This window comes from Haemaphysalis longicornis, unplaced genomic scaffold (genome assembly GCF_048455015.1).
Source record: "Haemaphysalis longicornis isolate Haplotype H1 unplaced genomic scaffold, Haemaphysalis longicornis Haplotype H1 scaffold_5, whole genome shotgun sequence".
NCBI lineage: Eukaryota > Metazoa > Arthropoda > Arachnida > Ixodida > Ixodidae > Haemaphysalis > Haemaphysalis longicornis.
The window spans coordinates 76,098,584-76,121,213 of NW_027526385.1; the positions used below are offsets into that span (position 1 = coordinate 76,098,584).

At 49.5% G+C, this 22,630-nt stretch overlaps 1 protein-coding gene across 3 annotated transcripts in view; it reads left to right on the forward strand.

Moving 5' to 3' along the window:
• The window catches only part of LOC144138443 (voltage-dependent calcium channel gamma-8 subunit), a 54,176-nt gene that overhangs the window by 22,609 nt on the left and 8,937 nt on the right, over positions 1-22,630 (forward strand). For 2 of the 3 annotated variants that reach the window (XM_077670724.1, XM_077670726.1), the window contains exon 1: positions 1,210-1,398. The exons of the other annotated variant lie outside the window; for it this stretch is intronic. The gene's annotated coding sequence lies outside the window, so the exon portion shown is untranslated. Of the gene's footprint in view, positions 1-1,209; positions 1,399-22,630 lie in introns of those variants that run through there. 3 annotated transcript variants of the gene reach the window in all.

A 22,630-nucleotide genomic window follows, 5' to 3' on the forward strand; every position in this document is an offset into this window, starting at 1 on the left:
GTGTCCTTGAATCACGAAGCGTCCTAGAACGAAGCGTAGATGAGTGTCCCGGTGTTTTTTTAGTACGCGTTACGAAGCGTTCCAGCGCGAGGCGTAAACGAGTGTCCCGGTGTCTTAGTACGCGTTAGGAAGCGTTCCAGCGCGAGGCGTAACGAGTGTCCCGGTGTCTTAGTACGCGTTAGGAAGCGTTCCAGCGCGAGGCGTAAACGAGTGTCCCGGTGTCTTAGTACGCGTTAGGAAGCGTTCCAGCGCGAGGCGTAAACGAGTGTCCCGGTGTCTTAGTACGCGTTAGGAAGCGTTCCAGCGCGAGGCGTAACGAGTGTCCCGGTGTCTTAGTACGCGTTAGGAAGCGTTCCAGCGCGAGGCGTAACGAGTGTCCCGGTGTCTTAGTACGCGTTAGGAAGCGTTCCAGCGCGAGGCGTAAACGAGTGTTCCGGTGTCTTAGTACGCGTTAGGAAGCGTTCCAGCGCGAGGCGTAACGAGTGTCCCGGTGTCTTAGTACGCGTTAGGAAGCGTTCCAGCGCGAGGCGTAAACGAGTGTCCCGGTGTCTTAGTACGCGTTAGGAAGCGTTCCAGCGCGAGGCGAAAACGAGTGTCCCGCGGGACACTCGTTTACTCCAGGCTTCGTAACGCTTCGTAACGCGTACTAGAAAAACACCGCGGTGTTTTTCTAGTACGTGTTATGAAGCGTTCCAGCGCGAGGTGTAAATGAGTGTGTCCCGGTGTTTTTTTAATACGCGTTACGTTCTAGCACGATGCGTAAACGAGTGTCCCTGAGTTTTAATGCCGTAACTACTTGAGACGACGGTTACGACGATGACAGGAGGCGCTAACAGCCCCAGCCTCTCAGGGACTTCGCCCCTTAATATGTTTTGGGCCAGAAAACTATCGGAAGCACTCTCCTTTGTTATCGTAATCTAGCATTTAGGCCACCCTTACATGTTAAGCATTTAGTCTGAATTCTTTGTGACCCGGAAACTTTCTGCGTGATCTAGAAACTTTTGACAAAGACTCTATTTTCCGGGCAGAGCGGATGGAACGGCCACGAGAGACAGAAGGGGGTTCGGCTCGTCATGAATGCCGACTCGGTGCTAGGCGCGCAGAACGCCCGTGGGAGAGCTATAAATATGTGGTCCGAGTAGGGGGGAGTTGCCGAGGCATAACCGGGCCCGCCTGCGCGGACGCGACACTATTTTGGGCGGGAAACGGAGCTGCGCGCGTCGAGGGCCGCGAGTCCACGCTTCCGTGAAGAGCGGCGGCTGTCCGAGTGGCGTCGCTGTGGGCGCTACTGCTGCGGACACGTGCTCAGCCGCCATTCCCACGCCGTGCGACTTGGATGGTGCCCAGGCGCGGGCCGGAGCGTAGACCGCGCCGCGCTGACGGAAAACCAGGCGAGCCGTACGTTCCGCTTCTTTGATAATGGCCACTCTTTACCTTCAAACAATGTTAGCAGTCCTAACTGCCAGAGGAGGGGGAAGAGGAGAAGGAGGAGGAGGAATAATTTTATTGATCCACCGGTCACTTCACGATAGGAAAAAAGTCCTTCTTCCCCGTCGCCACCGATTGTGTCTTGACCGATGATGAGTCTGTGGCTGTTGGGGTCCGGGTTGCGTAGCGAGCTCGCCTCCCAGGATTCTATATCTGTGCTTTCATACAATGCCAAGCCTGCCCACACCGTGTGGATAATACGTACTGCATCGCAAGTTCGCACTTTGGTGTAAATATTTGTGGCTGTTCGGAAAAACCCCGTTTGTAATTTCCTCCTGTAGCTTCTTCCTTCTCGTTGAACGTCCTGTACGCTTCTGGGTAAATTCGCCTACTCAGTCTAAGGTATTGTGTATCTGCTTGATATGTGCGTATATCCTCTGCGCGGTTAGTTTCTCCAGTGGGTTGAGAGGTTCCGGGGGTCAACCGGTAAGCGAGACCTCGGGCGACCAAATAAACCCCCTCATTTCCTCTGAATCCTTGGCCGGGCCCAGACAAGCAGAACCTGCTTTCGGCGCACGTTAAAGATCCCCAAGTCGTCAAACCTAATCCGGAGCCCCCCATTACGGCGTGCCTCATCGCCTGTGTAATATCGGCGCGTTAAACCTCACAATCAATCAATCAATCAATCAATCAATCAATCAATCAATCAATCAATCAATCAATCAATCAATCAATCAATCAATCAATCAATCAATCAATCAATCAATCAATCAATCAATCAATCAATCAATCAATCGGAACCTGCTCTTTGGGTACACTTGCCCCATTCAGTATTTGGACAGCAGCTCTGGTCACCCTTGCCGAATCGTAATTTATAACCGCATTTTTAGAGTGACTGATAACCACCTTGACCCCCTGCTGGCTGGTCGCAAGGGCCACGGCCTTATCTTTGCATGCCGTGACGCCACTGAACGTACAGCACACCACCGGAAAACCACCTTCCCTGACCGCTACTGCTACGTCTGCAGCTCTCCCTTCATATTTTGCGGCGTTCGTGTACAGGACGTGTTGCTTTCCCACATATTAGGCCTTTTTAGAGATTCGGATGGGGCCTTACGTCTCCCCGAGGAATTTTTTGTCCAAAAAATACACGGAACACTAGCCGTATAAACTTTGCTAAAAAATGGCCCGCGTATTTGCAGGCTTCACTGCAAATATCGTCGAAAGACAATAGTCGTTTGCCGCCGACCCTTCCATGTAACTCCTTCTCCGCTCCCACTGCTTATGCTCTTCCATTCCCCCTTCTTTCTTCTCTCTTTGGGTTAATTGAATAGAGGTTTGTTCAATGTGCACAATTCAATTTTCCCGCTTTGCATTACTCGCGCCATCTGTCGGGACATCACGCATCGTTTTGTTGACTTTTTGTTTCTTATTCTGACTGGAGCAGAGCGAACGGGAGCTCTATTCTTATACGCTTGCTTTTTTTGCGACCTCGAGCCTTTCTCTGCTATTTTTAACGCGTTTTTTTTCGTACTTGCTATCGTAAAAACAAACCAACGTGTATTCTTAAAACAACGCAATACTGCCGGTTATGTACTTACACCTTTCTTCAACTGTGCCTGAGGTTTGTTTGCACTGAGTAATGGCGACCTGAAATGACTTACGCCAGCGGCTTCAGTAGTTTGGGACGGTACTACCTATATATGCTTCTTTTAAGGGTGAAGCCCCTTAGGGGCTGGGGCTGTCGGCGTCTCATGTCATCGTCGTAAGCGTCGTCTCATGTGGTCACGGCACTAAAACACCGGCAAACTCGTTTACGCATCGCGCTAGAACGTAACGCGTACTAAAAAAACACCGGGACACTCGTTTACGCCTCGCGCTGGAGAGCTTCGCGCTTCAAAGACAGGAGACTTTTACGGCCAAGCTGTGTACCTGTACCCCCCACGGTTTCATCTCCGTTGGCGAAAACGCCAAGGTGCCAAGGCACTTATACACTGCATGCTTCGCCCGTCCCCAGGTTTCACGTTAGTGGAGTGGGCCCGGGATTTTTGACAAACTATTTTAACTTTAGCAGGAAGGTTGAACCGAGAGACGGACAGACGGATACGCCGAAATTTTCGCGTTTAAGTAGGCAAAGAAAGACTGTCATCTTCAAAAGTAAAGCGGTAGGGCGAGGTAGGCCGGGCTCACGGTTTTAGCTCGTCCCGCAGTTGGCGATCTTCGTTCCGGATTGTGCTCTGTGTTGACGCTACACCGTTTTTGGAAATGATGTCGGAGCGCGTTACATCTTCCTTTCGAGCTGAAAAGGCAGCTCGTGCTCGCGCGATCGTGTTTGTGCCCCTGATCTAAACGTCCCCCTTCCCTTTCCCCCCGAAGTTTGCTTGCTCATTAGGCACCGGTCGGGGAAGCTTAATTCTACCAGATTGGCTGTTCGCTAATGACGGATGCGATGCGTAAGTTTCAGTAAACAACGTCGCTTTGCAACAACGCAGGTTTAGATTCCCCAATTTTCAAGGCTGCGTATTGACGGAGAGCTTGCAAAAGTTACTCGCAGAATCCACTTCTCGATGATTTTATTCAAATGCGGAGCACTGTTTGGAGAATGACTCGAGGAATTGTATGCTTGAAATCGCCCGTGAGGAGCACTTGGACTGTGTGGGGGAAGAGATGTAGAAATAACGACGCTGGTTGTTCATTATTTGCGAGGGAATCGTGTTTAATACTGGCGACGAAACATTTATTCATATTGAATAAACTAGTGGCTGATCGACTCCGATCGTTTTTTTTTTTTTTCAAGTGTTCATGCGTTCGACTGTACCCGTGAGCGCCTTCCGAATGCGCTCCACGTATCAACGACAGACTGTACCTGCAACCAACGGGAACAGAAACTCGTAACGATCCCCAGGATTTTAACTTACACAGGCAAGAAAAATGAAAATATTTACATATTTGTGTAAGAAAACGTTCTTAAAAGAGCAATTTAGTTCCTAAAAACGTCTCATTGGCAAACGCATAATGAGTGCAGCGAGAGGGCGCTACGTTCTGCTGACGTGCCGTTTTTCGTTTGTTTCCACAGGCGCCACGGCACGGCGTCGTTAGGAAAATAATGTGGTTTATCCTTCTTTTATAGGAATCGGTAAAACACAATATTGAAATGTGCCTTCACAGGAGCATTTGAATGTTTATTGTGCATCGACATGAACTTGCACATCGCTATTTATATTTCGTCGGTATTGCACCGTTAGGCGCATCAACATTAGACACTGGATTACACGTACCGGAGCATAGCGTAAATCCGATTGAAACCCCAGGCGCTCGCAAACCGTGCGAACGAAGCCAACGTGTTGTCAGCGAATCGTTCGGTGACGTCACGGTCCACTGCAGCGAAAGGAGCAGGATTTGCGGGTCGGCAGCAGTACTGTGGGTGTGCTTGGCGAGCGACGTCCTGATGGAGGGTGGCTTCGCCAAAGGTGCGACCACATTGGTCCTGATCCGTGGCGTGTACGCCAGACGCTTGCGTTGCGACGAGCTCAGCTTGTGCAACGCGGAGGCAGCGTTCCACATGTGAGCGGCGTTCCTCATAGGCGGTGGACTAATAAAAACAGCAGCTTCCGCTGCTATACGCTGCCCTATCGAGGCGCCAACTATCGGCGCCCATTAGCGTCATGACGCACTACTTCGCTTCACCTCTCATAGACGGCAGCACCATCTGAATGGAGAAGTTAGAGAGAAGGACATAAGGCGCGTTCGTACAGCTATCCAGGCATGAATTCATGGCACAGTTGGCAGAGCGGTTCACACCTCCCGTTGCTGCAAGACTAATCGTGGCCTCGAATCCTGCCGCCGCCGCCCCAATTGAACTTTTTCTGGTGATGTCACTTCCGTGACGGATATGACGTCAGTGAGGACAGTGTACCCCGGAATAAAACACTTCTGTGTTAAAATTTGCCCGTACAGGAAGACAGATTTTTAGGGATTTCAGCTGCGGCTCAATCCGCTCACGCAACCACGACGCAACGCTCGGGACCACACCACGTTGCTCTCTCAAGGTCCTATAGGGACGAGGCTACAGCCGCTTTTAAGAGGAGTCGTTGTGGGCGGGGCAGCCGTCAAGAAGTCCCTCACAAGTGGAGCGCGCGGTGTCAGACCCGAGTGGCCATCACTCATGCCTCGCGAGCACGTCTAGCCCTTGGAGGCTCTCCAGCGTGACGCCAAAGCCGCCGCCTCGAGCACCCGTCGACGCCTTCGGAAAGATCACCAGTGTCGGCATTCCTAAAGAACTCCCAGTGGACCCGGCGCTTTTTCTTGAGAAGCCCGTGCTCTTTGACATTGACCTTATTCGCACTCAGCGGCGATGCCTCGATGTTCGGTTGCGTGCAGGGTCTTTAAGGGACTCTGCAACACTTTCAGTAAACGCTCTCACTCATGACTTCACGTCTGGAAGCACTGCGAAAGCTTTAGTTATTGCCAGCGCAGAGAGCGCGACAGAATAAACGTCTTTATTAGCAAAAAATAAAAAAATAAAAAGTCGTGGAGTGGTGCTCTCATTTCAGGACCACATTCGTGGTTCCAGCTACGACGGCCGCGGCACTGCGTGATTTGTTCGTCGCAGCAGCAGATACGCCTTCCGTTCCTGTTTTGCTTTTGTGGCTTTATTTTTAAAGTGGCTATCGAATGCGTTCATTGCTGTAATTGAAGGAAAGATGGCCAATAGTCGCTACACCGCTGTAATGACGTCATTCCAGTGGTCGAAGAGCGTCAAGACCGGGAAAGAGAGAAAAATATTTTGATCAAGTTTCTAAGTTATCTGATGGGCATAGAACAGCACTTTTTGGCTGAGGTACTTGCGACACCCTTATCTAAGTACTGGACTTTTTGGTTGACTACATTGTGCAAGCATTTAGGATTTCGAAAAACGATAAAAAACTGTTGTTTATTCCTCTGGTCATAGGAATCAGTAAAACACGAAAGTTAAATGTGCAGTGAAATCTGCAGCTGAGCATGATTTGAGGGTTGGCGAATGTCTTGGGGGTGTGCTTGGCGAGCGACGTCCTGCTGGCGGGTCGCTTCGGCAAAGGTGTACTAGTGTCATTTCCGTGACGGATATGACGTCAGTGATATCTTGGGTATACCGGCATAAAACAGTTGCGTGTCAAAATATAAAACCCGAAAACGAACAACCCTACGTATAACCAGAGTCCTCAAAAGCATTGAAGGACTCTGGTATAACGTACTCTTTAGTACTAAAGGTTGCTTCTCCGCAAGAAGACCTTGTGTGCAGTGGTGCTCCCTTTACAGGCCGCTTGCTTCGTTCTACTGACGTACGTCAGTACACTTCCGTGACAGATATGACGTCAGTGAAACCTTCGTGTGTCCGGGAATAAAACACTTTCGTATTAAAAAAGTGTTGCAGACTCCGTTTAAAATTTTATCCCCAGCATACAGGGGCTAACTTGGAAGCCCGAGAGAAGGGTTTTGAGGGGGGGGGGGTAATACATCTTTAAAAAATGGCCGCGTTTACCTTCTCACTTCGCTGCAAATGTCCTCGTAAAACGGCAGTCTTCTGACGCCTCTCCCAAGTAAATGCTTCTCTTCTCTCCTCCGCCACAATATTACGCTCTTCCGCCTCCCGTCTCGCTTCTCCCATGATAAACACGGTGGAGGTGTGTTTAAGTCAATTTAATTTTTCCGCGTTCCGCTGTTCGCGCGCCATGGAACTTGGAACACCGCCACAAGGTCTAGGCTCGGGCACCGGCACTTTTGTAATTTTTTTTAAACATTGTTTTCAACGCGTATTGTTTTTTTTCTATCGCAAAAATCAAGCACACATCTGTTTTCAATTTATTGAACCCTGCTATAGTACCACTTACTTATTGATGTTCTGCCTCGAATATGCCTAACGTTTCCTTTTTGCTCAGCAATGCTGACAAGTATGAAATATTGTGCCAGATTTAGTCGCTTAGGAATGTTTTGCTTATATGAACTTCTCATTTCGGAATTTTTAGATCTTTCGGTCGAGTGGCTGAACGGAAGAACAGACAGATATACAGACCGACATTTTCAAATTTAAGCACCCGAATAAAGACTATTAACTTAAAAAAAAAGACTACCGTGGACATTATATTTAAAATTGGCCGCGTATCTGATTGCTTCACAGCAAAGGACATTGAAAAACGACAGTCCAGAGTTTTACCATAGCGGGTAGCGTACGCTACGCTAGCGGTGGCGGGTATCGGGACCCGAGTGCGCATGCGCGTGAGGGCGCGGCGCGGGGGGCCTCCCGTCTTTAAAACGAATGCGCCCATGCGCAGACGGGTCCCGCCATTCGCCACCGCTAGCGTAGCGTACGCTACCCGCTATGCTGTTCCGGCCGCCCCTGCCACGGAACACCTTCTCCTCTATCCGCCTCCTACCCCTCCCACTTTCGCCATCCCCTCCCACTCCTCCTATGATGAATACATGAAGGTTTGCTCGATTCAATTTTCCCGCGCCCGCACTGCTTGCGGGTCCATCTTTTGGGACCTTTTGTTTATGTTGTGCCTAGAGCAGCTCTGACGACATGTTTTCGTTTAGTGTTTGCTTTCATGGCGCCTCTCTCTTTGACACCGTATTAACGCCTTTTTTTCTTCATTAATTTTATCGTAAAGACCAAATAACGAGCACTACAAATTAAAAGAACTCCAGGCTATGTATATACATTTTGCCTCGAATAAGACGGGTTTTTTCCTGTGCGTTGAATAATGTGGACGCATGTGAACCATGGCGGTGTTTTAGGTGTTTGGAACAATTTTGCCTACATAAACTTCCTTTTCAAGCGTTCTTTGGAAACGTTTCTGGCGGGGTGGTTGAATGGAGTGACACACGGACAGATAGGCAGACAGACAAGCCAATAATTTCGCGCTGGGGTAGCGCAGTAATGATTATCATCTCCAAGAAACAGCGCGCAGTAACGGACTACAACAAAGAATACGGACATACAATACGTTAGAACGGAGGTGGTGGGCACTGAAACGCACTCGTACTCACACATGCACGCGCGCATGCACACACTTGTGTGTATATGCGTCGGCGTGAGCAGAAGACGTACGTGAGCAAAGCTAATTTGTCACAGGCGGAGTGTATTGTCCCACTTTCGCGCAAGAATAATCGGAAATGTTGAACAAGAAAGAATGCTACGCATTAGAACTTTTCGTCCCGACTTTTGTTCAGAATACCCCTGGGTGCTCTAACACTACGCTACCGCGGCGCGCTGATACCGGTAGAACAAAAACAGATAAGCATCTTTTTTAACGTGAAACCTGAGGCGGCGCAAAGCATGCAGTGTATAAGTGTATTCTTGGCCCCCTGGCGTTTTTGCCAACGGAGATGAAAGCGTTGGGGGGTAGAGGTATACAGCGTTGCTGTAAAAGTCTCGTGTCTTTGACACACGAAGCTCTCTAGCGCGTGGCGTAAACGAGTGTCCCGGTGTTTTTCTTTTCGTACGCGTTACGTTCTAGCGCGAGGCGTTAACGAGTTTCCCGGTGTTTGAGTATACCTTGACTACATGAAACGACGATTACGACGAGGACGACGACAGGAGACGCCAAAAGCCCCAGCCCCTAAGGGACTTCGCCTCTTAGACATGCTTGGATAAAACCAGCGCGAACTCAGACGAAGACGAAGGAAGTGTACCACAAGGACAGCCGCTGGTACACTTCCTTCGTCTTCGTCTGAGTTCGCGCTGGTTTTATCCAAGAATGTCTTTCCAACTAGCCCAGATTGCAACCATCCTTAGACATGCCCCTAACATGTTCCCACTTTGTGCGATCTATAGGCACGTACGGCAATTACGGACCATCCAATGGTGCACCATGACGTGAAATTGCGTTTTGAAGACAGGCAACGCAGTTTTGATTGATTGATTGTGGGGTTTAACGCGCCGACGCAACGCAGGCGATGAGGCGCGCCGTAGTGGAGGGCTCCGGATTAATTTTGACCACCTGGGGATCTTTAACGTGCGCCGAAATCTCGTACACACGGGCGTTTTTGCTTTTCGCCTCCATCAGAAAAGCGGCCGCCGCGGCCGGGAATCGAACCCGCGAACTCGTGCTCAGCAACGCAGTTTTCGAGCACTTCAAGTAGCACGCCTTGCTCCAATAGAAGCATAATTTCCTTTGGCCTTCCATCGAAACCTCCAATCCCAGCCTTTATTTTGAAAGGCCCATGAAGACAATATACAACATTGTTTAATTTGAAAGAACGAGGCTTCAGTACCTCACTCAGCTCCATTTTAGCCACAAAAGACGAAAAAGCGGAAGTAGTGAAAAACGTTCATATTTCGCGCTACAGTGACGTCAGGAATGAGGTCATTGAGCCAGCAGTAAAAACATGGTTGTCAGCGTACTAACTTGACGTTAGCATTCCAGTGACGCAATCAAACGGAATTAGACGTTTCACGACAATCGTCTATTCGCGTGTCTTAGCCATGGGTAAGTTCGGTGGCCGCCAATCGCACGAGCAAGATTCTGTGACGTCATATAAAATTACCGGAAAGTGGCTAAGGAGTCGCCAGTGCTTCACAGTGTTCTTTAATCTATTTGTTCGAAGCTTGCGATAAAATTGGTATAATTGTTATCGGGACAAAGCAGTTTTAAAGCGAAGCTTTTTACTTCCACCCCCCAAGGGTTCTGTCGCAACCGTTGCTGTCAACAGAAAACTCCCGCGAACAAAAAAAGAAGTTACTGGCACCTCCGGGAGTCGAACTTGGGACAAATAGAGCAAGGGAAGGTGAGTTCGTTGTCTTACGGATTCAGTTGCAAGCCCACCCGGAGGCGGGGAAGACAGACGTCCCACTAACTGAGCACATCAGCGGGTTTACCCCCTGCGTTCTCGCTGAATGCCACGTGATAGCGTCACGTCACCTCTCGCGCCGCTGTGCGCTCCGCGCACGGCACGTGCATAGGCCGTGTGTGCGCCTCGCGCATACGCTAGGAGTTATAAAAATTAAAGGAAGGTAACAACAACGGATGGCATTCACTTATCCTCCGTCTCTGTCACCGATCTCGTCATCTCCGTCGGCGGCAGCAGAAACGGAGAAGTGAGATCGTCTAACACCGGGTTTGAGCTTCCTTTAATTTTATAAAAAGAAGAGCATCCACTCATGTGATCCACTAATACAACTCAACCAAGCACCGTTCATGAATCATGCATTGATTTAATTTTAGCAAGAAGTATATCTTTGCAGTAATAAATGGTGCGGTTAAGTGCATTTCACTTGTATCTGGTTTCGTTCTTTGGAGAGACACGTGTGTGAATGTACGTGACATCGCAAGGATAATCGTCGTGGGTGTCGTTTACAGCTTCGCTTTCATACCACCTTCACAGGGTAAATTGGCGGGCATTTTTTTTCTAATGAACCAAACCGGCATTTTGTCTTCATGGCCCCTTTAAGGTGAAAGCCTTGGTACCCCATTCTCCGAAAAGGGCCCATCTCCCCGCGAGGGGGACTCGAGTAAATGCATCACATAGGGGGTGTGTGTATTGCGTTAACGTTTAGTGTTTGGGGAGTTGGTGGTAGTGAATGCGTTGTATCAGCAGCTTCTTGACGTAGTTTGAATGAGTCAAGGATATAAGGCGCGTTCGTAGCCTTTCATTCTGTGTCGGTTTTGTGGCGCAGTGGGAAGAGCACCATGTACCTCGCGTTCCGCCCACAGGTAGTGAATGCGTTGTGTCAGCAGCTTCTTGACGTAGTTTGAATGAGTCAAGGAGATAAGGCGCGTTCGTAGCCTTCCATTCTGTGTCGGCTTTGTGGCGCAGTGGGTAGAGCACCAAGTACCTTGCGTTCCTCCCGCAGGGTCGTGGGATCGAAACCAGGCGCCGGTAAGTATTATTTTTTTATATAGTGTAGGGGGAGGGGTGCGGACCTGTTGTTTAGAGCGAGGAGGGTAGCGTGATGCGGGAGAGGAGGAGTGGGGGAGAGGGCGCACCTGGAATGGCTGTTGGAGAGGAGGTGTGGGGGAGAGGGCGCACCTCGAACGGCTGTTGCGGACGCCGAGGCACGCCAACGCCGGGTGACATCGTGAGTTAAAGAAATGCTCTGCATTTAAAAACCGACGTCGGTGTAGTTGTTGTCCGGTTACTTTGTTTTTCCACCTACATGGGCCGCACAGAAAGGCCACGCGGTAACAAGGTCCCCCGATTATTGCTCAGCGCGCCTCCGTGCTTCCGTTCTCGGAGGCATTGTTGAAAGTGGGCCAGCACTCAGGTGGGCCTTCTCCAGCGCGGCGCCTTGGTTGAGTAGCGTCGAGTTGGTGGCACGTGCGCGACGCAGATGGGACGCTGGAAGAGCGCCAAGCGCTGAAAGCGTGAGTGCCTGCGTACTTCGCAATGCTGGCGGAGGCGGGCTTGTCACGCGTGAACGACCTCGGCTGCACTGGTTGCGCACAACAATGTGTGAAGCAAACCACCTTGTTTGCGGCATGTCGGCGAACGTGTTGCTAAACAGAGTTCGACTTCTTTGCTTCGGCATTGCGGGCTATGGGGCTGGTTGAACGGCATGCCGATGGTTCAGAAAGCGATTGTCTTTATATGTGAAGCGCGTCTTGGTTTTTCGTGACACTTACGCAGAAATATGTCACACTGCGGACAGGCTCGTTGTAACTAACTGAAGCAATGGAAGTATCCGGGATTGTTGGCTCATATTACCTAGTAGTGGTACAGAGTATCGGCACCCTTTTCTCCTTTTGTTCCGTGCCACCGCCATGATCATTAGTAAGTCGGCATCACGTGACACGTGTTTACACTGCGATGGTTCATGGGCGACGCCATTTTGTTGCTTGTGCGTTTTCAGTCGGCAAACTGTGGTAGATTTAGCTTGTTCTCCTCCCTGCTGTGCGGCTGCGCGCGGCTGACGTAGTTCCGAATGCGAATCAAAGGTAACGCCGATAGCAGAATTTCAGCAGCAAAAGTGTGTGACCCGAAGATACCGTTTTGCTGCATCTTCGGCAGTGTTGTTACCAAACGACCCCGTAGAAGTTAGCGGCGAGGCTGTAGAAGCGGCAATCTCGCAACACTCGCCGCCGTTGCTGACTTGCATACCTCAGTGGCGCTACTCTACACATTATCTAGTGACACTAATATTACCTAAACAGCGCTATGTCGGTGTAGCCTCCTTTTTTGTGTCCCGTCTTGAGCGCTGTTTCTGTTTTCGTTGTAAATACCCAGCCCCCACAAGCGCCTAGCGAAAGAAGGCGCCACCATGCTACGAAGAATTCAAATCAACCCATCCTCACAACAGCATACCCCTTGCCATTGTGTTACACCCGACACAATACACTGCAAAGTACAAATACTACCTGCAAATCGGCACCCTGTCCATATCGTTTGGGAGTGCCCCCACACGCCGGAAATCGTGCCAAGCCCAAATAATTTCTTTTATCAGTGGGTGGAGCTACTGTGCTGACCAGGCCTGACTTCTCTGACTTGTATAAGGTGGTGGAGAGGGTGAGGAGGATTGGAAGACTCCAAGAAGTCCTGGATGAGGACCGTCTCACCGGGCGGGTGCCCCAAACACCAGCACATTGCTGTTTAAAATAAAAGTATAATTGTCATCATCATCAGCAGCAGGATCATCATCATTGTCATCATCCTCCTCATCTGCTGAGTACGAGGTCGCGGGTTTGATTCCCGGCCTCGGCGGCCGCTTTTCTGATGGAGGCGACGAGCAAAAACGCCCGTGTGTTCGAGATTTTGGCGCACGTTAAAGATCCCTAGGTGGTCAAAATTTGATTGATTGATTGTGGGGTTTAACGCGCCGACGCAACGCAGGCGATGAGGCGCGCCGTAGTGGAGGGCTCCGGATTAATTTTGACCACCTGGGGATCTTTATCGTGCGCCGAAATCTCGTACACACGGGCGTTTTTGCTTTTCGCCTCCATCAGAAAAGCGGCCGCCGTGGCAGGAATCGAACTCGCGACCTCGTGCTCAGCAGCGCAACGCCTTAGCCACTGAGCCACCACGGCGGGTCAGGTGGTCAAAATTAATCCGGAGCCCTCCACTACGGCGCGCCTCACCGCCTGTGTAGCGTCGGCGCGTTAAACCCCACAATCAATCAATCAATCAATCAATCAATCAATCAATCAATCAATCAATCAATCAATCAATCAATCAATCAATCAATCAATCAATCAGCCAATCAATCAATCAATCAATCAGTCAATCAATCAATCAATCCTCACCGTGACATCACTTCTCTAAAGCCGATTTATGCTCACAGGGGCATGATGTATATAGCAAAACTGCTTACTCAACTACTGGCTCTAGTTGTATGCCTCATACACTGGGCTCCAAACAAACCTTTGATACATTTGAGGCGATAGATATTTAAAATAGCGGTGGGTCGCACTGTTCATTCAGTTAAAATTGCGGGTTGGAATGGAGGTTTTTACATGGATAAATGAAAAGCACGCACCGCACCTGCGCAAAAAATATACAGGTGCTTCAGACTCCGCAGCAATGCGTTACCGTTCTGCTGCGCCCCATGCGTTACCTAGCATGCGCGCGCTACTTTGTGTTTTATTAATTCCAAGCACGTGCTTGGAACGCGTCACAGCCAGTGCGCATGCGCAGGCGTTGCCTAGCAGTGCGTGCTCCTTTGTGTTTTGTTAATGCGAATCATGCGCTACGGAACACTTCGCAGTCACGTGGGTTCAGGAGCCATTTCGCTGCTACAGACGCCGGCTCCTTCGCTCAACGGCCTATTTAATGTTTCTGCATTAAAACGGTGTCGGAAGGAGACGACCTAGTTCGGTGGCCTAGTTCCGGTCGACGCCTCTAGGTGAGCTGACGCTTACGCTCCAAGGGCGCTTGATGTAAGCTGTTGCTCGTGAGGTTAGCTCGTACTCGTCAGATACACACTCGTTTTACCGGATGAATCTACCACTCATGGTATCTGCACTTGATTGGGCAAATGTACCGTGTTTAGATGATTATAACGCGCCTCAGATTGTAACGCGCAGGTAAGTTTACTTGCGAAAATTGCAAAACATAATTTTCCGGCTATCTTTAAACGCAGATGTAAAAAAATGTAAAACCTGGTAGAAAAAAAGGTGAAACGCAGATGTAAAACCTGGCAGAAGACTTTTTATTTGACGCACGCAACTGTGACAGCAAAAATTCATTGCGCTTCATATTCTTCCTTATCCAACTCGTGCTGGCCTTAAAACTAAAGCGGGGACCATTGAAAGCCGATTTCGGCTTTGAGCCCGATTGTAACGTGCACGCAAATTTTAAGGCTAAATTTTGCGAGAAAAGGTGCTCGTTAGGATCGTGCAAACAGGTATGACTTCGCATCCCACGCATTACTCTCCCAGGCACCTATCGTAAGCTATATATGGTTAGACCCAGTAGGAAAATATATGCTTGCGCCATCACGTACGCGTATCACGGGGTCCTTCCTCCGCAACCACAAAAAGGTTACTTACCCAGACACTCCATACAAAACAAGCTGGAGCTGTGACTAGTAAAATGTTCAGAAATGTGCTCCATTTATGCATTAACTAGTGCTCTAAGATATGCACACGCAGTTAAACATGATTCAGTGGATGGGGTGAGGATAGGAGTCATGGCTAACGTATGCTAGGCAATACTTAATAGCTAACAGAGGCTATATCGATGCTAATCATCATCAGCCTATCTACGCCCACTGCAGGTCCAAGGCCTTTCCCATAGATCTTTAAAAATGCCGGTCCTGTGCTAACTGCGACCAAGTTATCCCTGCAAACTTCTTGATCTCATCTGCACATCTAACCACCTGCCGCCCCCTGCCACGCTTACCTTTTATCGATGCTAAGAGCGAGACTTAAATTGTAAACGTATCGAAACTCAAAAGTGTTTCGCCGGACTGGCTAAAAGCGTGGCGGTGGAGGATATAAATGCCTTTCAGCTGTGGACATTTCCACCGGTACCCCAAACCCCGCTTAGTGGCACCACTCCCTGCGTGACTCGGTAATTGGGACCGAAATAGTGAGAACCATCCTTGGGCTTTCAATGCCCGGCTGCTTACAACAAGTATTAACTGATTACCTGTGCCACTTGCTTGTGTTTCCGCGCTGAATGTAGCGACAACTTTGCTAGTTAGTGCAACGAACACTTTAATGAGCCGCGTTGTCTTTACCGGCTGCCTCACTGATTAGTGGGATCGGTGTAGTGTGGGTTTCAGCTAGTTGTTGTCGGTAATATATGGCTGTGTTTGTCTTCAGTTGGCATCGGTGATCCAATGGTTACGCTGACTGATCACCCGATCGCCAAAACTTCCACTCCCAAGGGATATCCAAGTTGCGAGTTTGAATTTTATCGCCCGCATCCAGTAATTCATTTGCGTATATGGTTCGTTCTGAGCTTAGTGCCACATTTCGCGAGCTAGAATTTCCTTCTCGCATCCCACGATGTTTCAAGTTTGAATTTCGCGCCCCTTATAGCACAAATTTCATTTGTCTCCCGATTCATTTCAACTCTCTTTCAATAGTCTCGGCCGATTAACCCAAACCGCTTTGTTTTATAAACAGAAAAAAAAAAGAAAGATGGAAGTAGGGGCACAGCTATTGACAAAGGCTGCTGCTCTCGAATGGGAGCTTAATTGCGTAAACAGAGCAGGAATTAATTAAGAAACGAGCCCGTATTCACACCCTTCCGTCTCCTTGAGATTCACAAGTCGTAACGCGTCACAAGAGGTGCTGGCGCCCGCATCTGCAAACAGCGTCCAGCACTTGCCGTGCCACGCCGCCGTGCCGCCCAAGGCGCAAGCTACGCGTTCATCCCAAAATATGTCCCACACAGATTCTTGCGACCTTGGCAAATATATGGGCTCCGAATTCCCCTGTAATGCTCCGGCATGTTTCTTTATGCTTCTCATGAATGCATGCTCTAGTAATGTTCTCGTGAATGTGTGCTTCTGTATGTACTTTGTGAGTGCATAGATGGTATTCACTGAAAAGTTTAGCTGCTAATTTCTTCGTTTGTCAACACTGGAAACGGCCACGGACATGGCCGAAGCGCCACGGACATGGCGCGGCTTGTGCGCCACTGACCCCGCGTGCCGCAGAAAGAGAGAGAGAGAGAGAGAGAGAGAGAGAGAGAGAGAGAGAGAGAGAGAGAGAGAGAGAGAGAGAGAGAGAGAGAGAGAACTTTATTTTTTAAACAGCCCTAGTCCGGGCCGTCGTGCCACAGTCTCTTCATTAGGAGACGGCTGGTCCGTAGAACTCCCAGAGGTCCGCACTAACACGAAGGCAGTGGGCCGCCAGAAGTTCTTGCGTCGATTTGACATCTACGCCAGGACCCGGGTTCAACCAGTCCTCCCAGGAAGCGATGCGGGAACGCAGGTGTGGTGGTAGGTCTGGCGGATGGCACTCCCAGTAAAGATGTCATACTGATGGGCAAAAAGGGCAGTTGTGTGTAGAGCAAGTGGGACGCGAGAGGATGCCATGCATGTAGTGGATACGGGATGGAGTGATAAGAGATGAGGTCTGTGCTTTCCGGACCATAGATGCGGCTTCACGGGAGAGGGCGAGGTGGGGGACCGGGAAACACTGCCTGCTTGCGCGTAGCTCGCAGAGATGCTGTCGGCCTGCCTGATGTTCTGAAATCTTTTGAGTGCCAGGGTGGTACACATGGGGCCACAACATGGACGGACCAGGGGAGAGTACTCGGGTAAGCTCGTGCGCTCGAGCATTGCCGTCCAGGTTGGCGTGGTCGGGGACCCATACCAGCGTTATCTTGTGTGGAGGATGGGCGCGTACCCATCCTGTACCCATGTACCCATCCCGAGGATGGATACATACATATATCCATCCATCCATTATCTATCTATCTATCTATCTATCTATCTATCTATCTATCTATCTATCTATCTATCTATCTATCTATCTATCTATCTATCTATCTATCTATCTATCTATCCGTCCGTCCGTCCGTCCGTCCGTCTCTCTCTCTTTCTCTCAAATACGGTATGTTCTTTGTGAAAACGTGCTTCGTTTGCCCTTCGTGGTAGCATCCTCCGGCATGCCCTTGCTGAATGCATGCTCTCCGTGTATGTGTGCATGGAGAGCGCTCCTGTACGCTGTTCATGCATGTATGCTGTCTGGAAATGTAGGCTACGGTGACCCCTCACCGAACGAGTGATCCGTAATGCTATTCGTGAAAGCGTATTTCGGTACGCTCTGGGATACTCCTCGCTGTTCTCCTTGTTTTCAGAAAAACTACAATTTTGTAGCGCAAGCTACACTACGTTACTTCGGGCAGTCTTCGCGGGGTGACCAGTTTTGCCCTTGAGCGCTAGAGGTCAAACCACACCCCCTTCCGCAAGCGCCCGGTACGGAGCAGCGGCCCGATGGCGAGGAGAGATAGGTGGCAGGGGAGAGATAGGCGAGGAGGGATAGGAGACGTGCGTGGGACGTGGTGGAGGAAGGCGAGGAGGCCACCGTCACAGCGATTAACGCGCGCCACCAATGAAGGCACATCCAGCTGTGGTCCCTCGTACAGCGGCGACGCTTAAACAACGCCGTAAGGCGAAAAAGAGGAAAAACGTACCGTTTTCGCACAGCTTCGCTACCTTCAAGCTTTGAGCATTAGTGTGAGCTTCCTTCATTTTTGAACAAACGTACGACTTAAACAATAGTGAACTATTTATGTGGCAAGCGTATTGTTCCTGGATAATTCTGTAGGCGCGGTGTCTTTCAGCCACAAGGTAACTCCCAGCGTAATATTAATCCTACAAATCTTTCTTGAGCTCCCAAAGCGGTTTTTTTGTTGCTGTTTGAAATTTAGTAGACTCTCATCCCAGCTGTGCTTTGAAAAAGGGGGCGAGAATAAGTTACACCAAAAACGCTGCTCTCCCGGTTTACAAAGTTAAACTGACCACGACGCCACGTCTGCGAGTAAGCGAAGCAAAAGAAACTTAGAAAGAGCCGCAAAGAAAAACGTCCACTCAAGTGAGAAATAAGAATACCGAAGCCGTGACGCTTCCACCGGCAGAACAACGTTTGTCATTCGTCTCGTTGTTGCTTGCTTTGTTCCTTTCTCATTTTTTAAGCCTCGAGAGAAAATTCGCGAATGATACCGAAGCTGTATACTTGACGGTGCTGCTTTTTTTTCTTTCTCCCTGGGGAATTGCCCGGGACTATCGAGCGGTCACCTCCCTCGAGCAGCGTCTTCTCGGCTTGAGAAACGAGCCTCGAAACCGGCGATCCGCTGCCGGTGCGGCCCGTCCAAACGCGAGCATTCTCGCGCGGTTTCGACAGCGTATATGCCTGCGCTTCTGTCGAATTGTTTTCCTTACTTTCTCCCACCGTTCGAGGCGATCGAGACGCTTGGTTCTGTCCTTTCTTTACCGCTTGTGTGCGCTTCTATGGCTGTCATTGCTTTCCCATTCGAGACGTGTCCGGACGGCCAGTCCCAACCTCCAATCACCGGGCTAACCGCAACCCCATGGTCTTTTCACCAGAGCCGCGGCATAGCGGGCAATAATAAAAAAAAAAAGACAAAGACGGTATAACAACTTCGCAGTATATAGAATTTCGTCCGGCGGTGCTCTAGCTCGGCGCTGCAGGCTTGGCTAAGGTGCCGTCCGACGACATTCGAATATTCAGGACTAGGCTGGCACCAGCCGAAACGTCTGTCGTTGTGGTGTAGGTCTTCAGCTACAGCCTCATGATGCCAATGCCTGCGGTTCTAGACCCGTTCTTACCTCGGGTATTTTTTCCCCTTTAAATTGAGTTATAATTTTTATGTCTTAGGTTAGATTTTGGTGTTTTAAATGATTTCTTTGCGTTCGTTAGGTCATGTTATGTTAGTTTAGGTTAGGTTCCCTTGCTTTACGTTAGGTAGAGCGATATAAAGCCAGGCGTGGCATTCCCCCCCCCCCCCCCCAAAAAAAAAAAAAAAAAACACCGGTGGACGTCGATATAGTGGGGTGCTTACAGTACCGTCGGATGGCACTTTAGACACCGTTTAACAACTAAACCGTTACGCGTGTTTCCAAACGCTTCGCTGCACAGAGCACCCACGTGACATGAGTGATGTCACTGCGCGCGCTATTATTTTTGGGCCCACTAAAAGGAGCCCACCCTTCAGGCTCTGTAGCCTCGATGTGGAATACTGAATAGCCGCACTGTCTGCTTCGGTTCGAGCCCGAGCAGGTGTGTCTCTTGGTTTGTTTTTTTTCATTGCTTACCTTTTTTTTTCTAAATTTATTTATTTTTTGCCTAAACACAAATATAAGTGTAGTTTTTGTTAATAATAGCGATTTGGTATGTTTTAGGTTGCTTTAGGTTTGGGGCGCAGCAAATGACGACATTTAATTACCGTTCTGAATCGCGCGAACAGACATGTCACGTGAATGCTCTGTGCAGCGAAGCGTCTGGAAATACGGAACCGTTACAGACTGGGCCACGCGCATGTGTTCTGCCGCTGGGTATATTGCTATTGAAATGCGGGAAAGTTTCGAGTGCCTTGGTTACTTTAAGGTTTTAGACCACAACCGTCTCGAAAGGGAGAGAAAATGAACAAAAAACAGAGCCTGCTGGTGCATAAATGCACTCCAACGGTACACCTTTTCTTTGGCGTCTGGTACGTGGTTGCCAATTTTTGTTTCTTTTGTCACGGTTTTCACCAAGTGATGATTGTTCTCCAACATAACTTAATGCTATTTTAGTGAATAGAGTGAATGAATCGTCATGGACCTGCAACGCACAGCGCAAACGGGGAGGGCGCGCGAGAATGCAGGAACAAATGATGAACGAGGGTGAAGTAAAAGAGGGAATGACTGAATGAATGAATGAATGAAATCTGTAATATGCAAAGACATGTTCTCATTAGAGCTGATTGTGCTTCAGTTATTTGTTTACGGTGATACGGGCATTTGGTAAGAGGGAAGAAATATGGTGTTGTCGATGAGAGTACGGAAGTTTTCGTTCAAGTCTTTAAGGGCAGTGATTCATTGCTTTACATGTGCTCGCGTTCCTTTTATGATCAAGGGAGAGGAGCGAAGATTGGAGTGTTGATTGCGGTCATAGGCATGACTAGAGAAGGTTTTACGGGCGAAGCCCCTTACGGGCTGGGGCTGTTGGCGTCTCCTGTCGTCGTCGTAATCATCGTCTCATGGAGTCACGCTACTAAAACACCGGGCTGGAACGTACCGCGTACTAAAAAAACACCGCGACACTCGTTTACGCCTCGCTTAAGAGAGCTTCGTGCTTCAAACACAAGAGACTTTTACAGCAACGCTGTATATCTCTACCCCCCCCCCCCCCAAAAAAAAAACAGTTTCATCTCCGCGGGCAAAAATGCCATGGCGCCAAGAATGCACTTATACACTGCATGCTTCGCTCCTCCCCAAGTTTCGCGTTAGTGAAGATAGCTCGGGATTTTTTTTTTTTTTTGAGTATTCTGAGCAACTGTATGGATATTGAGGACTTTCCGATGAAGCGTAACAGGTGGGGGTATGTCTGTTTTTTGCTCTTCGGGTAAAGAATGCATGTGTTCGGGAGGGGGCACAGGGAGGTGTGGTGTCCTCTGAAAGCAGGCAGACAAGCCAGAAGAATTTCACACGCTTTACCGAACTACGTTGCTCCCTTAACGAGTTAACCCATATTTCCAGCTGTGGCACGCCGGCCACGGTGCCGACGGCAGTCCCGTGAAGGATGTCTTCTTCTGGAGCCCAGACAAACGGCTTTTGTCCTCCGCGCGTGGCACTGGAACGGCTCTGTGATCGTGCCGGCCGTGTCGCATCCCCGTTTGTCGTGATCCGAAATAGCCGCGGCCCCGAGGAAGACATTCGTTTGTTCTCCCTATGCGGAGCCAAGGCAAGACGGCGCGGGTCCTTTTGGATCCCCGCCCGCGGGCTGCGTTTCAGGCAATGCGTCGGTACCAGCCTCGCATGCATCGGCAGGCTCAGCAGAGGGTTGCATCCTCTGGCACTTAAAGAATTTCGCCGAATCTAAGTGCTGTTGATAGGTTCTCCGAACAACGAGGAAGCATTAAGGTGCTCACAAACTGGCTTGGTCTTCCCGATTTGTGATTTTGGACTGTCCAGAAACGCACCAGAACAGTTCCAGAGTACTCTTTCGCCCATAAAATTTGTATACCGAGAGCAGTCCTGGAGCTTCCCACGAACTGCTCGGAACTATTCTGGATTGGCAAAAAAAATCCCAGGCTATATCCACTAATGTGAAACCTGGGGAGGGGTGAAGCATGCAGTGTAGAAGTGTATTCTTGGCGCCTTGGCGCTTTTTCCAACGGAGATGAAACCGTTGTGCGTAGAGGTATACAGCTTTGCTGTAAAAGTCTCTCGTCTTTGAAGTGCGGAGCTCTCTGGCTCGAGGCGCAAACGAGTGTCCCGGTGTTTTCTAGTACGCGTTACGTTCTAGCGTGAGGTGTAAGCGTAGCGTGAGGTGTAAGCCTTGTTACGAAGTGGCTCTCGAAACCGTGTGGTTTTCGAACTTGGCCTATGGCAGCTCATTATGCCTTGCTCGTTCTTTCCACTCATTCTCCAAACAAAACAGAAGCATACGCGCTCATTGTACCGAGGTGAAGAGGTTCTCTTGGGCAAAAACTCAACTTGTCTCCTTGTTTTCATTGTTCCGTATACATTCGGTGCTTTATTTCTGCACTGACTCTTTCTGGTGCACGGAATACCCCTTTGCATACTGCCTGATGATCATGGTAATTAATATTATGATGATAATGATGATGATGATTAGAGGATTCCCTTTGTATCGGGACGGGTAAGGCATTCGCTGCCCTCTGTTGCGACCTGGAAACATCTAAATGCAAATTTACTAGAAACGCGTGCTTGCGCTACAGTAACGCACCGCACTGCTCTTTCCGAAACTTGCGGGGCTGGCATTTCTTAACACTCACATTTCTCAACGGACGCTTTGGCAATGAGTCGCAACGCTACGTGCGTTTGCAGCGCTGCTGGTGAGGTGACGTGGGTCGCAAGAATTGCGAGGAGCGCGCCCTATAGTCCATCTCACAAGATGGTTGCAGCACGGTGCAAGCTACCAAGAGTGCAGCGGGGTTGTCCCGAGGCAGCGCGATACAGTGCTCTTATTTAGCTTTCTATTCATTGATAACATAACTAAAATTTACATTGGTGTTCATGTTGATGTAGTTTAAGATCCCCCAGGAAGACTTCAAGGGGAGTTCCGTGATCACATTCCTATGCGAC